Here is a 15,462-nt window from a genome sequence, read left to right on the forward strand (position 1 = left end):
ACCATCCTGATACAAAAGGAACTTGCCTGGGGACTTCTGGGCACAGTATATTAGAAACAGTCAGAGACACAATCCTTCCAGTCTTTGCCTGTGCATGGAGCTGAAAGCCAGTCTCCTATAATGATGACACACCTAAGAGCAAACATAACAGCACAATTTCACCTTACAGATATATTCCTGGAGCCCTCAGACGTAGGTAACCAGGAGCCATGTGGGACAGGATCTTTCTGGTTTCTGTCTGTTCCTGGAACTGAACTGGTCCCACAGGTCTGTGACAGGATCTTTCTGGTTTCTGTCTGTTCCTGGAACTGAACTGGTCCCACAGGTCTGTGGACCCACATCCCATAGGGAGAGAGCAGGACTCTCAGAAGTGTGGACAATACTGAGAGCTCAGGAAAGACCAACGCTACTGCTCATGCACTTGGCCCAAGAGAAACACTCCTGGAACCCTCTGGACACACTAAAAGCAGACTCTGACAAGATCCTGAAGCCCTTAGAACATAAGAAACCAGGAGCCATCTGAGAAAGGATCCTTCTGGTTTCTGCCTGTTCCCATACTTAACTGGTCCCACAGTTTTCTCTATCCAGACACCCTGGGGAGAGAGAGCATGATTTTAAGAAGTACTGACAATTATAAGGACAGGGGAGATTCTGCTCACATGCCTGGCCCAAGAGGAACCCACCTGCATCTCTCTGAAACAGGGACCTAAGTGCTGAATTAGACAGGATCCTTCTGGTTTCTGGCTGTACCCAGTGCTGACACAGGAACAAGCTCTCTTAACCCAGATCCCCTGGACAGGGAGCACATCTGTCAAAAATGCATTCAATCCTGAATGCACAGGGGATACCACCACTTCTCCTCACATCCCTGCCCCAAGAGTTCCCACTCTGCAGGCTTCTGGATCCATGAACCTAGGAGCAGTCAGGGACATGATCCTTCCAATCTCTGCCTAATATCCTAGCTGAAAGTCTCTGCAGTATACTAGACTCACCTGAAAGCAGAGGTAAGACCACCACTTCTACTCTGAGGTACCTTCCCTGGAGATCTCACAACACAGGAAACCAGGATCCTCTTTGACAGGATCATTCTAATTTGTGCCTGTTCCCTGAGATGACCCAGTCCCACAGACTTCTGTACTGAGATACCATGGGAGGAGAGCAGGCCTCTCAGAAATGTGTTCAATCTTGAGAGAACAGAGAAGACCACCACTTGCGCTCCCATTCCTGGTCCAAGAAGAACCCACCCTGGAGTCCTCAAAATACAGGACCCTAGGAGCAACCAGGCAAAGTATCCTTTTTGTCTTTGTTCTTGCATGGAGCCGAAATTCAGTATCAAGGAGCACTGACACACTTGAGAGCAGTGGTAAGAACAACACTTCTGCTCTGACAAACCTTACTGGAGCCCTCAGGACTAAGGAAACCAGGAGCCATCTGGGACAGAATACTTCTGTTTTCTGACTATGCCCAGAACTGATCTGGTCCCATAATTCTCTATATTCAGATCCCCTGGGTAGATAGTGTATGACTCTCAGAAGTGTGGAAAGTCCTGAGAGAAGAGGGCAGGCCTCCACTTCTCTCGCCTTTGTGGCCAAAGTTGAACCCTTGTGGATCCTTCTGCACAAAGGAACTCAGGAGCAGACTGCGATGGGTCCCTTGCAGGTTCTGCCTGCACCCGGAGCTGACCTGGTGATACAGCTTTCTGTATCCAGATCCCATGAGTTGCAGAGCTGGACTCTCAGAAGTGCAGACAATCCTCAGAGCTCTAGGGAGAGGACCACTACTGCTCACATTCCTGGCCCAAGAAGAACCCTCCGGGAGGCCTCTGGCCACAGGAACCTGAAAGCAGACTTGACAGGATCCTTCTGGTTTGCGACTATGACCAGTGGTAACTCAGGCCCAAAGCTCTCAGCACCAAGATCCCCTGGGGCGAGGGCTGGACTGTCAGAAATGCCTTCAATCCTGAGAGCACAGTGGAGATCAGCACTTCTGCTCACATCCTTGCTCCAAGAGGGACCTGTCTGGAGCCTTCTGGACACTTGATCCTAGGAGCAGTCAGGGACAAGACCCTTCTGGACTTTGCCTGTACATGGAGCTGAATGCCACTACCCAGGAGCACTCACTGTCCAGAGAGCAGAGATAAGACCACAATTTCTGATCAGAAGGACCCTTCTGGAGCCCTTAAGACACAATAAATCAGGAGCTGTCGGGGTCAGTATACATCTGGTTACTGCCTGTTGCCTGGAGCTAACCCAGTCCAAAAGTTCTCTATTGATCTATGAGTCGAAAGTTCACCATGGTAGAGAGTATGAGTTTTAGAAGAGCAAATAATCCTGAGAGCAGGTGAGGCCTCTCTTGGCTCACTTTTCTGGCCCAACTTGAGGCCGCTTTGAGGCCTCTGGACACTGGAACCTAGGAACAGACTTGGATACGATCCTCGCAGTTTGATCCTGCTACCTCAGCTGACCACATCCAACAGCTTTCTTTACTCAGATACTGTGAGGTATAGAGCAGGATTCTCAGAAGTGCAGACAATCCTGAGAGCACAGGGGAGGCCTCCACTTCTGCTCACATCTCTTCACCTAGAAGTACCAGTCTGGAGGCTGTGGACACAGAAAACTAGGAGCTGTCAGGGACATTATCCCTCAGGTCTCTTCATGTGAAAGGAGCTGAAGGGCAGTCTCCAGTATTCCTCACATCTGAGAGGAGTATCCTCCAATGGACCTGTGTGGAGATCCCACAACAGCAGAAACACTGAACCATCTGGGACAGGGTCCTTCTGGTTTCTGCCTATGCCCTGAATCAATCTGGCCTGAAAGCACTCTGTACCATATACACTATGGAAAGTGTGTGACTCTCAGAAGACTGGACAGTCCTGAGAGGACAGGGGAGAAAACCTCTTCTTGTCACCTTCCTGGCACATGTGGAACCTGCATGGAGACCTCTGGACACTGGAACCTAGGACAGTCAGAGACAGGACCATTTGTGTCTTTCCCCGTGCATGGGGCTGAAAGCCAATATCAAGTAGTGCTGACACAACTGAGAGCAGAGGTTAGACCACTGCATCTGCTCCAAGGGACCCTCCTGGAACCCACACGACATAGGAAACGTGGAGCTGTCTTGGACAGAATACTTGTGGTTTCTGCCTCTGCTTGGATTTGACCAAGTCCCACTGTTCTCTGTACCCAGATCCCCTGGGAAGAGAGAGTGGGACACTGAAACATGCAGAAAATCCAGAGAGAACAGCAGAGGCCTTCTCTTGGCTCAACTTTCTGAACCAAGTTGAATCCACCTGCAGCCCTCTGGACACAGGCACCTAGGAGCAGACTGGGATGGGTTCTTGCAGTTTATGTCTGCAGGTTGAGCTGGCCCTGTCCTACTGCATTTGTATCCAGATCCGTGAAGTATAGTGCAGGATTCTGAGAAGTGCAGACCATCCTGAGAACTCAGGAGACCACCACTCCTGCTCACATACTAGCCCAAGAGGAACCCCAATGGAGAGCTCTGGACACACGAAACTTAGAGGAGACTTGGACAGGATTCTTCTGGTTTCCAGATGGGGCCAGTGCTGACCTTGTTTCACAGATTTCACAGAAGAAATCCATGGGGAGAGAGAGGGACTTTCAGAAATGCATTCAATCCTGAGAGCACAGGGGAAGCCACCACTTCTGTTCACATTCCTGGCCCACAAGTAACCACACTACAGTCTTATGGCCACAGGAACCTAGGAGCAGTCTGGGACAGGTTCCTTCTCCTTTTCATCTTCACACAGAGCCGATGAGGTATTATACCATACTGTGCCCAGATCTCATGAGGAATAGAGCTGGACACACAGAAGTGCAGACAATCCTGAATCCTCAGTGGAAACCACTACTTCTGCTCACACTCCTGGCCCAAGGGGAAAACATCTGGAGCCCTCAGAACACATAATTCTAGGAGCAGTAAGGGACAGGATGCTTCTGGTCTTTGCCTGAGCAGGGAGCTGAAAGCCGGGTGCCAAAAGCGCTGCCACACCTCATAGCAGAGGTTCAACGAAAATTTCTTACTGAGGTACCCTCTGGGGATCATCAGGACATAGGAAACCAGGAAAAGGCTGACACAAAATCCTTCTTGTTTCTGCATATGCCTGAAACTGATCTGGTCGTACTGTTCTGTACATCCAAATCCAATAAGGAGAGTCCATGCCTCTATTAAGTGTGGATAGTCCTGAGAGGACAGGGGAGACCACCTCTTCTGTTCACCTTCCTGGTTCAAGAGGAACCCGTCTGGAGCCCTCTGGAGCAGTCAGGGACAAGATTTGTTTGCCCATGCATGGACTTGAAAGCCAATATTCAGGAAAACTATCACACGTGAGAGTAGAGGTAAGACCACCATTTCTGCAGGAGAGACCTTCCTGTACCCCTCAAGATATAGGAAACCAGGAGCCCAATGGGACAGGATATTTCTGGTCTCAGCGTGTGCCTGGAGCTTACCGTGCCACACAGTTCTCAGCATATAGATCCCCTGTGAGGAGAGCATGACTCTCAGAAGTGCAGACAATCAGGAGAGCCCAGGAGATACCTACTCTTGGCTCACATTCCTGGCCCAAGAGGAACTTGCCTGGAGCCCTCTGGACCAGGAACCTAGGAGGAGTGTAGGACAGGATCCATCAGGTCTCTGGCTGAGCCTAGAGCTGACCTACGCACAAGCAATCTGTTCCTAGACCCCGAGAGGGATAGAGCTGTCCTCAGAGAAATAAACACAAGCATGAGAGAACAGGGGAAGCTACCAATTCTGCTCACATTCTGGGTCCAAAAGGAACCTGTTTGGAACATTCTCAAAACATGAACCTAGGAGAATATTAGAACAGGAATTTTCTGGTTTGTATCTGGTCCAGGAGCTATCCTGATCCCACAAGCTCTCTGTACCCTGGTCCTGTGAGGAAAAGAACTGGACTCTCGGAAATATGTTCAAGCCCGAGTGCACATGGGAGACCACCACTTCTGCTCAAATTCCTGGCCCAAGAGGGACCAGCCTGGAGCCTTCTGGTCACAGGAACCTAGGAGCAGACAGGGACAGGATCCTTCTGTTTTCCCAAAGGTCAGAGCTGAAAGTCAGGCTCCAGGGGCACTGACACATTTGAAAGCAGAGGTAAGACAACGACTTCTCCTCTGAGGGACACTCCTGGAGACCTCAGGACATAGGACACCAGGAGCCATCTGTAACAGGATAATTCTGGTTTTCATCTGTGTCCAGAGCTCCCTTTTCCCAAAGCTCTCACTACCCAGATGCCATGAGAGACAGTGTGACTCTCAGAAGTGTGGACAATCTTGAGAGCACAGGAGAGACCCCAACTACTCCTCGCCTTCCTGGCACAAGAAGAACCTGCCTGGACCCCTCTGGACACAAGAATGTAGGAGCAGAATGGGACAGGATCGTACTAATTTCTGCCTGTGCCCTGAGATGACATGGTCCCACAGATTTTTGTATCAGGATCCCTTGAGAAGAGAGAAGGACTCTCAGAAGTGTGTTCATTCCTGAGAGCACAGAAGAGACCACCACTTCTGCACACATTCCTGTCCCAAGAGGACCCTCTGTCTAGTCTTCAAAATACAGGATCCTAGGAGCAACCAAGGATGGGATCCTTCTTGTCTTTGCTCTTGCATGGGGCTGAAAGCCAGTATCCAGGACACAATTGAGAGCAGTGGTAAGTACAACCTGAGTCAAAAGATCACCATGGGAGAGAGTTCTGACAAATGCTCATAGAGCCCTCAGAACTTAGAAAACCAGGAGTCGGCTGGGACAGGATAACTCTGGTTTGTGACTGAGCCCAGAACTGATTTGGTCCCATAATTTACTATACACAGATCACCTGTGAAAATAGGGCAGTCTCACAAGTGCAGAAAATCCTGAAAGAAGAGGGGAGGCCTCCTCTTGTCTCTCATTCCTGGCCCAAGGTAAACCCTTCTGGATCCTTCTGAACACAGGAACTTAGGAGCAGACTGGGATAGGTCCCTTGCATGTTCTGTCTGCACCCTGAGCTGGCCCAGTTCTACAGCTTTCTGTATCCAGATCCTATGAAAAATAGAGGTGGACGCTAAGAAGTACAGATAATCCTGAGATTTCTGGGGAGACCACCACTACTGCACATTACTGGCCCAAGAAGAACCTGGAGCCCTCTGGACACAGGAACCTTAGAGCAGTCTTGGACAGGATACTTCTGGTTTCCAACTGTGGCCAGGGTGACACAGGCCCAAAGATCTCAGCAACAAGATTCCCATGGGAAGAGAGCTGGACAGTCAGAAATGCTTTTAATCCTGAGAGCACTGTGGAGACAAACACTTCTGCTCACATCCTTGCCCCAAGAGGTGCCTGTCTGGAGCCTTCTGTACACATGATCCTAGGAGCAGTCAGAACAGGATCCTTCTGCTCTTTATCTGTGCATGGAGCAGAAAGCCACAATCCAGGAGCTCTGACTCACCAGAGAACAGAGATCAGACCACAATTTCTGATCAGAAGGACCCAACTGGAGCCCTCAAGTCATAGGAAACCAGGAGCGGTCTTGGTCAGGATACTTCTGGTTTCTGCCTGTGCTTGGAGCTCACATGGTCCAACACTTCTCTATTGACTCCTGGGTCAAAAGATCACCATGGGAGAGAGTATGACTCTTAGAAAAGCAGAAAATCCTGAGAGAACAGAGGAGTCTTTCTCGTGACTCAGTTGTCTGGTCCAAGTTGAAGCTGCCTTTAGGGTTCATGACACTGGACCTAGGAACAGACTTGGATAGGATCCTTGCAGTTTGACCCTGCTACCTCAGCTGACCCCATCCAACAGCTTTCTTTACTTTCTTTACTCAGCCGAAAGTCAGTATCAAGGAGCACTGACACACTTGAGAGCAGTGGTAAGAACAACACTTCTGCTCTGACAAACCCTACTGGAGCGCTCAGGACTTAGGGAACCAGGAGCCATCTGGGACAGAATACTTCTGTTTTCTGACTGTGCCCAGAACTGATCTGGTCCCATAATTCTCTATATTCAGATCTCCGGAGTAGATAGTATGACTCTGAGAAGTGTGGAAAGTCGGCTGCCGCCACGGAGAGCTCGTAGGCAGCACCCCACGAGCAATCTTGAGCCACGGGACCACAGGTAAGACCAACTTTCCTGCTGCAAGAGACCTGCCTGGTGAACTCAGGACACACAGTGACAAAATTCCTCTAGGACCTGGCACTTCCTGTGTTTACTGGGAGTCCCAAACCTGTGGATCCCGGCCCGCAGCAGCTCTCTGCTCCCAAACCCCGTGGGAGAGAGGCCTCACTGCCTGGTCAGGTGGGCACTCCTGAGTCTGCTGAGCAGAAGAGACCACCAACACTGCCGACCCCTGCCCACATCCCTGGCCCAAGAGGAAACTGTATATGGCCTCTGGGTTCCCATAGAGGAGCACCCAGGAGCAGCAGGACCGCTGCGTCTGAGACACCGCCAGAACCTGAAATGACCTACCCGATAAACAGTTCTGTGCACCCAAATCCTGTGGGAGGGAGAGCTAAACCTTCAGAGAGGCAGGTACGCCTGGGAAACCAGAAGAGACTGCACTCTGCACACATCTCTGACGCCAGAGGAAAACACCAAATGCCATCTGGAACCCTGGTGCACGGAAGCTGCCGGAAAGGGGGCACAGATCTTCCTGGTTGCTGCCGCAGCGTAGAGCTCATAAGCAACACCCCACGAGCAAACTTGAGCCTCGGGACCACACGTAAGACAAACCTTCCTGCTCCAAGAAACCTGCCTGGTGAATTCAAGACACGGGCCCACAGGAACAGCTGAAGACCTGTAGATAGGAAAAACTACACGCCCAAAAGCAGAACACTCTGTCCCCATAACTGGCTGAAAGAAAACAGAAAAATAGGTCTACAGCGCTCCTGACACACAGGCTTATAGGACAGTCTAGCCACTGTCAGAAATAACAGAACAAACAAACAATAGAGAAATCTGATGGCGACAGGCAAGTGCAAGAACCCAAGCAACAGAAACCAAGACTACATGGCATCATCGGAGCCCAATTCTCCCACCGAAGCAAACACGGAATATTCAAACGCACCAGAAAAGCAAGATCTAGTTTCAAAATCATATTCGATCATGATGCTGGAGGACTTCAAGAAAGAACTCCCTTAGAAAAACACAGGAAAACATTAATACACAAGTAGAAGCCTACAGAGAGGAATAGCAAAAATCCCTGAAAGAATTCCAGGAAAACATAAATAAACATGTAGAAGCCCATAGAGAGGAGTCACAAAAATGCCTGAAAGAATTCCAGGAAAACACAATCAAACAGTTGAAGGAATTAAAAATGGAAATGGAAGCAATCAAGAAAGAACACATGGAAACAACCCTGGATATAGAAAACGAAAAGAAAAGACAAGGAGCCGTAGATACTAGCTTCACCAACAGAATACAAGAGATGGAAGAGAGAATCTCAGGAGCAGAAGATTCCATAGAAATCATTGACTCAACTGTTAAAGATAATGTAAAGCAGAAAAAGCTACTGGTCCAAAACATACAGGAAATCCAGGACTCAGTGAGAAGATCAAACCTAAGGATAATAGGTATAGAAGAGAGTGAAGACTCCCAGCTCAAAGGACCAGTAAATATCTTCAACAAAATCATAGAAGAAAACTTCCCTAACCTAAAAAAAGAGATACCCATAGGCATACAAGAAGCCTACAGAACTCCAAATAGATTGGACCAGAAAAGAAACACCTCCCGTCACATAATAGTCAAATCACCAAACGCACAAAATAAAGAAAGAATATTAAAAGCAGTAAGGGAAAAAGGTCAAGTAACATATAAAGGCAGACCTCTCAGAATCACACCAGACTTTTCGCCAGAAACTATGAAAGCCAGAAGATCCTGGACAGATGTCATACAGACCCTAAGAGAACACAAATGCCAGCCCAGGTTACTGTATCCTGCAAAACTCTCAATTAACATAGATGGAGAAACCAAGATATTCCATGACAAAACCAAATTAACACAATATCTTTCTACAAATACAGCACTACAAAGGATAATAAATAGTAAAGCCCAACATAAGGAGGCAAGCTATACCCTAGAAGAAGCAAGAAACTAATCGTCTTGGCAACAAAACAAAGAGAAGAAAAGCACACAAACATAACCTCATATCCAAATATGAAGATAACAGGAAGCAATAATCACTATTCCTTAATATCTCTCAACATCAATGGCCTCAACTCCCCAGTAAAAAGACATAGATAAACAAACTGGATATGCAACGAGGACCCTGCATTCTGCTGCCTACAGGAAACACACCTCAGAGACAAAGACAGACACTACCTCAGAGTGAAAGACTGGAAAACAACTTTCCAAGCAAATGGTCGGAAGAAGCAAGCTGGAGTAGCCACTCTAATATCAAATAAAATCAATTTTGAACTAAAATGCATCAAAAAAGATAGGGAAGGACACTTCATATTCATCAAAGGAAAAATCAACCAAGATGAACTCTCAATCCTAAATATCTATGCCCCAAATACAAGGGCACCTACATATGTAAAAGAAACCTTACTAAAGCTCAAAACACACATTGCACCTCACACAATAATAGTAGGAGATTTCAACACCCCACTCTTATCAATGGACAGATCATGGAAACAGAAATTAAACAGAGACATAGACAGACTAAGAGAAGTCAGGAGCCAAATGGACTTAACAGATATTTATAGAACATTCTATCTTAAGCAAAAGGATATACCTTCTTCTCAGCTCCTCATGGTACTTTCTCCAAAATTGACCATATAATTGGTCAAAAAACGGGCCTCAACAGGTACAGAATGATAGAAATAATCCCATGCGTGCTATCGGACCAACACGGCCTAAAACTGGTCTTCAATAACAATAAGGGAAGAATGCCCACATATACGTGGAAATTGAACAATGCTCTACTCAATGATAACCTGGTCAAGGAAGAAATAAAGAAAGAAATTAAAAACTTTTTAGAATTTAATGAAAATGAAGGTACAACATACCCAAACTTATGGGACACAATGAAAGCTGTGCTAAAAGGAAAACTCATAGCGCTGAGTGCCTGCAGAAAGAAACAGGAAAGAGCATATGTCAGCAGCTTGACAGCACACCTAAAAGCTCTAGAACAAAAAGAAGCAAATACACCCAGGAAGAGTAGAAGGCAGGAAATAATCAAACTCAGAGCTGAAATCAACCAAGTAGAAATAAAAAGGACCATAGAAAGAATCAACAGAACCAAAAGTTGGTTCTTTGAGAAAATCAACAAGATAGATAAACCTTTAGCCAGACTAACGAGAGGACACAGAGAGTGTGTCCAAATTAACAAAATCAGAAATGAAAAGGGAGACATAACTACAGATTCAGAGGAAATTCAAAAAATCACCAGACCGTACTATAAAAGCCTATATTCAACAAAACTTGAAAATCTGCAGGAAATGGACAATTTCCTAGACAGATACCAGGTACTGAAGTTAAATCAGGAACAGATAAACCAGTTAAACAACCCCATAACTCCTAAGGAAATAAAAGCAGTCATTAAAGTTCTCCCAATGAAAAAGAGCCCAGGTCCCGACGGGTTTAGTGCAGAATTCTAACAGAACTTCATAGAAGACCTCATACCAATATTACCCAAACTATTCCACAAAATTGAAACAGATGGAGCACTACCGAATTCCTTCTATGAAGCCACAATTACTCTTATACCTAAACAACACAAAGACCCAACAAAGAAAGAGAACTTCAGACCAATTCCCCTTATGAATATCGATGCAAAAATACTCAATAAAATTCTGGCAAACCGAATCCAAGAGCACATCAAAACAAATATCCACCACAATCAAGTAGGCTTCATCCCAGGCATGCAGGGATGGTTTAATATACGGAAAACCATCGACGTGATCCATTATATAAACAAACTGAGAGAACAAAACCACATGATCATTTCATTAGATGCTGAGAAAGCATTTGACAAAATTCAACACCCATTCATGATGAAAGTCCTGGAAAGAATAGGAATTCAAGGCCCATACCTAACATAGTAAAAGCCATATACAGCAAACCAGTTGCTAACATTAAACTAAATGGAGAGAAACTTGAAGCAATCCCACTAAAATCAGGGACTAGACAAGGCTGCCCACTCTCTCCCTACTTATTCAATATAGTTCTTGAAGTTCTGGCCAGAGCAATCAGACAACTAAAGGAGGTCAAGGGGATACAGATCGGAAAAGAAGAAGTCAAAATATCACTATTTGCAGATGATATGATAGTATATTTAAGTGATCCCAAAGTTCCACCAGAGAACTACTAAAGCTGATAAACAACTTCAGCAAAGTGGCTGGGTATAAAATTAACTCAAATAAATCAGTAGCCTTCCTCTACACAAAAGAGAAACAAGCAGAGAAAGAAATTAGGGAAACGACACCCTTCATAATAGATCCAAATAATATAAAGTACCTCGGTGTGACGTTAACCAAGAAAGTAAAAGATTTGTACAATAAGAACTTCAAGACTCTGAAGAAAGAAATTGAAGAAGACCTCAGAAGATTGAAAGATCTCCCATGCTCATGGATTGGCAGGATTAATATAGTAAAAACGGCCATTTTACCAAAAGCGATCTACATATTCAATGCAATCCCCATCAAAATACCAATCCAATTCTTCAAAGAGTTAGATAGAACAATTTGCAAATTCATCTGGAATAACAAAAAACCCAGGATAGCTAAAACTATCCTCAACCATAAAAGGACTTCATGGGGAATAACTATCAATGAACTCAAGCAGTATTACAGAGTAATAGTGAAAAAACTGCATGGTATTGGTACAGAGACAGACAGATAGACCACTGGAACAGAATTGAAGACCAAGAAATGAACCCACATACCTATGGGCACTTGATTTTTGACAAAAGTGCCAAAACCATCCAATGGAAAAAAGATAGCATTTTCAGCAAATGGTGCTGGTTCAACTGGAGGTCAAGATGTAGAAGAATGCAGATCAATCCATGCTTATCACCCTGTACAAAACTTAAGTACAAGTGGATCAAGGACCTCACATCAAACCAGATACACTCAAACTAATAGAAGAAAAACTAGGGAAGCATCTGGAACACATGGGCACTGGAAAAAATTTCCTGAACAAAACACCAATGGCTTATGCTCTAAGATCAAGAATCGACAAATGGGGTCTCATAAAACTGCAAATCTTCTGTAAGGCATAGGACACTGTGGTTAGGACAAAACGGCAACCAATAGATTAGGAAAATATCTTTACCAATCCTACAACAGATAGAGGCCTTATATCCAAAATATACAAAGAACTCAAGAAGTTAGACCGCAGGGAGACAAATAACCCTATTAAAAATGGGGTTCAGAGCTAAACAAAGAATTCACAGCTGAGGAATGCCGAATGGCGGAGAAACACCTAAAGAAAGGTTCAACATCTTTAGTCATAAGGGAAATGCAAATCAAAACAACCCTGAGATTTCACCTCACACCAGTGCGATTGGCTAAGATCAAAAACTCAGGTGACAGCAGATGCTGGAGAGGATGTGGAGAAAGAGGAACACTCCTCCATTGTTGGTGGGATTGCAGACTAGTACATCCATTCTGGAAATCAGTCTGGAGGTTCCTCAGACAATTGGACATTGAACTGCCTGAGGACCCAGCTATACCTCTCTTGGGCATATACCCAAAAGATGCCCCAACATATAAAAAAGACACGTGCTCCACTCTGTTCATTGCAGCCTTATTTATAATAGCCAGAAGCTGGAAAGAACCCAGATGCCCTTCAACAGAGGAATGGATACAGAAAATGTGGTACATCTACACAATGGAATATTACTCAGCTATCAAAAACAATGACTTTATGAAATTCGTAGGCAAATGGTAGGAACTGGAATATATCATCCTGAGTGAGGTAACCCAATCACAGAAAAACACACATGGTATGCACTCATTGATAAGTGGCTATTAGCCCAAATGCTTGAATTACCCTAGATGCCTAGAACAAATGAAACTCAAGACAGATGATCAAAATGTGAATGTTTCACTCCTTCTTTAAAAGGGGAACAAGAATACCCTTGGCAGGGAATAGAGAGGCAAAGAGTAAAACAGACACAGAAGGAACACCCATTCAGAGCCTGCCCCACATGTGGCCCACACATATACAGCCATCCAATTAGACAAGATGGATGAAGCAAAGAAGTGCAGGCCGATAGGAGCCGGATGTAGATTGCTCCTGAGAGACACAGCCAGAATACAGCAAATACAGAGGCGAATGCCAGCAGCAAACCCCTGAACTGAGAATAGGACCCCCGTTGACGGAATCAGAGAAAGAACTGGAAGAGCTTGAAGGGGCTCAAGACCCCACATGTACAACAATGCCCAGTAACCAGAGCTTCCAGGGACTAAGCCACTACCTAAAGACTATATATGGACTGACCCTGGACTCTGACCTCATAGGTAGCAATGAATATCCTAGTAAGAGCACCAGTGGAAGGGGAAGCCCTGGGTCCTGCTAAGACTGAACCCCCAGTGAACTAGATTGTTGGGGGGAGGGCGACAATGTGGGGAGGATGGGGAGGGGAACACCCGTAAGGAAGGGGAGGGGGGAAGGGATGTTTGCCCGGAAACCGGGAAAAGGAATAACACTCGAAATGTATATGAGAAATACTCAAGTTAATTAAAAAAAAAAGACACAGATTAACAAACTGGATACATAATGAGGACCCAGCAGCTGCCCACAGGAAACACACCTGAGGGACAAAGACAGACACTACCTCAGAGTAAAAGGCTGGAAAACAACTTTCCAAGCAAATGGTCTGACGAAGCAAGCTGGAGTAGCCATTCTAATATCAAATAAAATCAATTTTCAACCAAAAGTCATCAAAAAAGATAAGGAAGGGCACTTCATATTCATCAAAGGAAAAATATACCAAGATAAACTCTCAATCCTAAATATCTATGCTCCAAATACAAGGGCACCTACATACATAAAAGAAACTTTAAAGCTCAAAGCACACATTGCACCTCACACAATAAGAGAAGGAGATTTCAACATCCCACTCTCATCAATGGACAGAACATGAAAATAGAAATTAAACATAGACATAGACAGACTAATAGAAGTCACGATCCAAATGCACTTAACAGATATTTGGAGAACATTCTATCCTAAAACAAAAGGATATACCTTCTTCTCACCACCTCATGGTACTTTCTCCAAAATCGACCATATAATCGATCACAAAAGAGACCTCAACAGATACAGAAATATAGAAATAATCCCATGCGTCCTATCAGACAATCATGGGCTAAATCTGGCCTTCAATAGCAAGAATAACAAGAATAACAAGAATACACTTAGGAGGGGATAGGGAGGCAAAGTTTAGAACAGAGGCAGAAGGAACACCCATTCAGAGCTTGTCCCACATATGGCCCATACATATACAGCAACCAAACTAGATAAGATGGATGAAGCTAAGAAGTGCAGGCCGACAGGAACCGGATATAGATCTCTCCTGAGAAACACAGCCAGAATACAGCAAATACATAGGTGAATGCCAGCAGCAAACCACTGAACTGAGAACGGGACCCCCGTTGAAAGAATCAGAGAAAGGACTGAAAGAGCTTGAAGGGGCTTGAGACCCCATATGTACAACAATGCCAACTAACCAGAGCTTCCAGGGACTAAGCCACTACCCAAGACTGTACATGGACTGACCCTGAGCTCCAACTACATAGGTAGCAATGAATAGCCTAGTAAGGGCACCAGTGGTAGGTGAAGCCCTTGGTCCTGGCAAAGCTGGACCCCCAGTGAATGGGGGTCTTCTGGGAATAGCAGTAATGGGGGGAGGATTGGGAGGGGAACACTTATATAGAATGGGAGGGGTAAGGGTGAGGGGGATATTGGCATGGAAACCAGGAAAGGGAATAACATTTGAAATGTAAATAAGAAATACCCAATTTAATAAAGATGGAAAAAACTATAAAGTCATAAAAAAAAAAGAAGTGTGGAAAGTCCTGAGAGAAGAGGGCAGGCCTCCACTTCTCTCGCCTTTGTGGCCAAAGTTGAACCCTTGTGGATCCTTCTGCACAAAGGAACTCAGGAGCAGACTGGGATGGGTCCCTTGCAGGTTCTGCCGGCACCCAGAGCTGACCCGGTGATACAGCTTTCTGTATCCAGATCCCTTGAGTTGCAGACCTAGACTCTCAGAAGTGCAGACAATCCTCAGAGCTCTAGGGAGAGGACCACTACTGCTCACATTCCTGGCCCAAGAGGAACCCTCCGGGAGGCCTCTGGCCACAGGAACCTGAAAGCAGACTTGACAGGATTGTTCTGGTTTCCGACTATGACCAGTGGTAGCCCAGGCCCAAAGCTCTGGGCACTGAGATCCCCTGGGGCAAGGGCTGGACTGTCAGAAATGCGTTCAATCCTGAGAGCACAGTGGAGATC

This window comes from Rattus norvegicus, chromosome X (assembly GCF_021556685.1).
Source record: "Rattus norvegicus strain SHRSP/BbbUtx chromosome X, alternate assembly SHRSP_T2T, whole genome shotgun sequence".
NCBI lineage: Eukaryota > Metazoa > Chordata > Mammalia > Rodentia > Muridae > Rattus > Rattus norvegicus.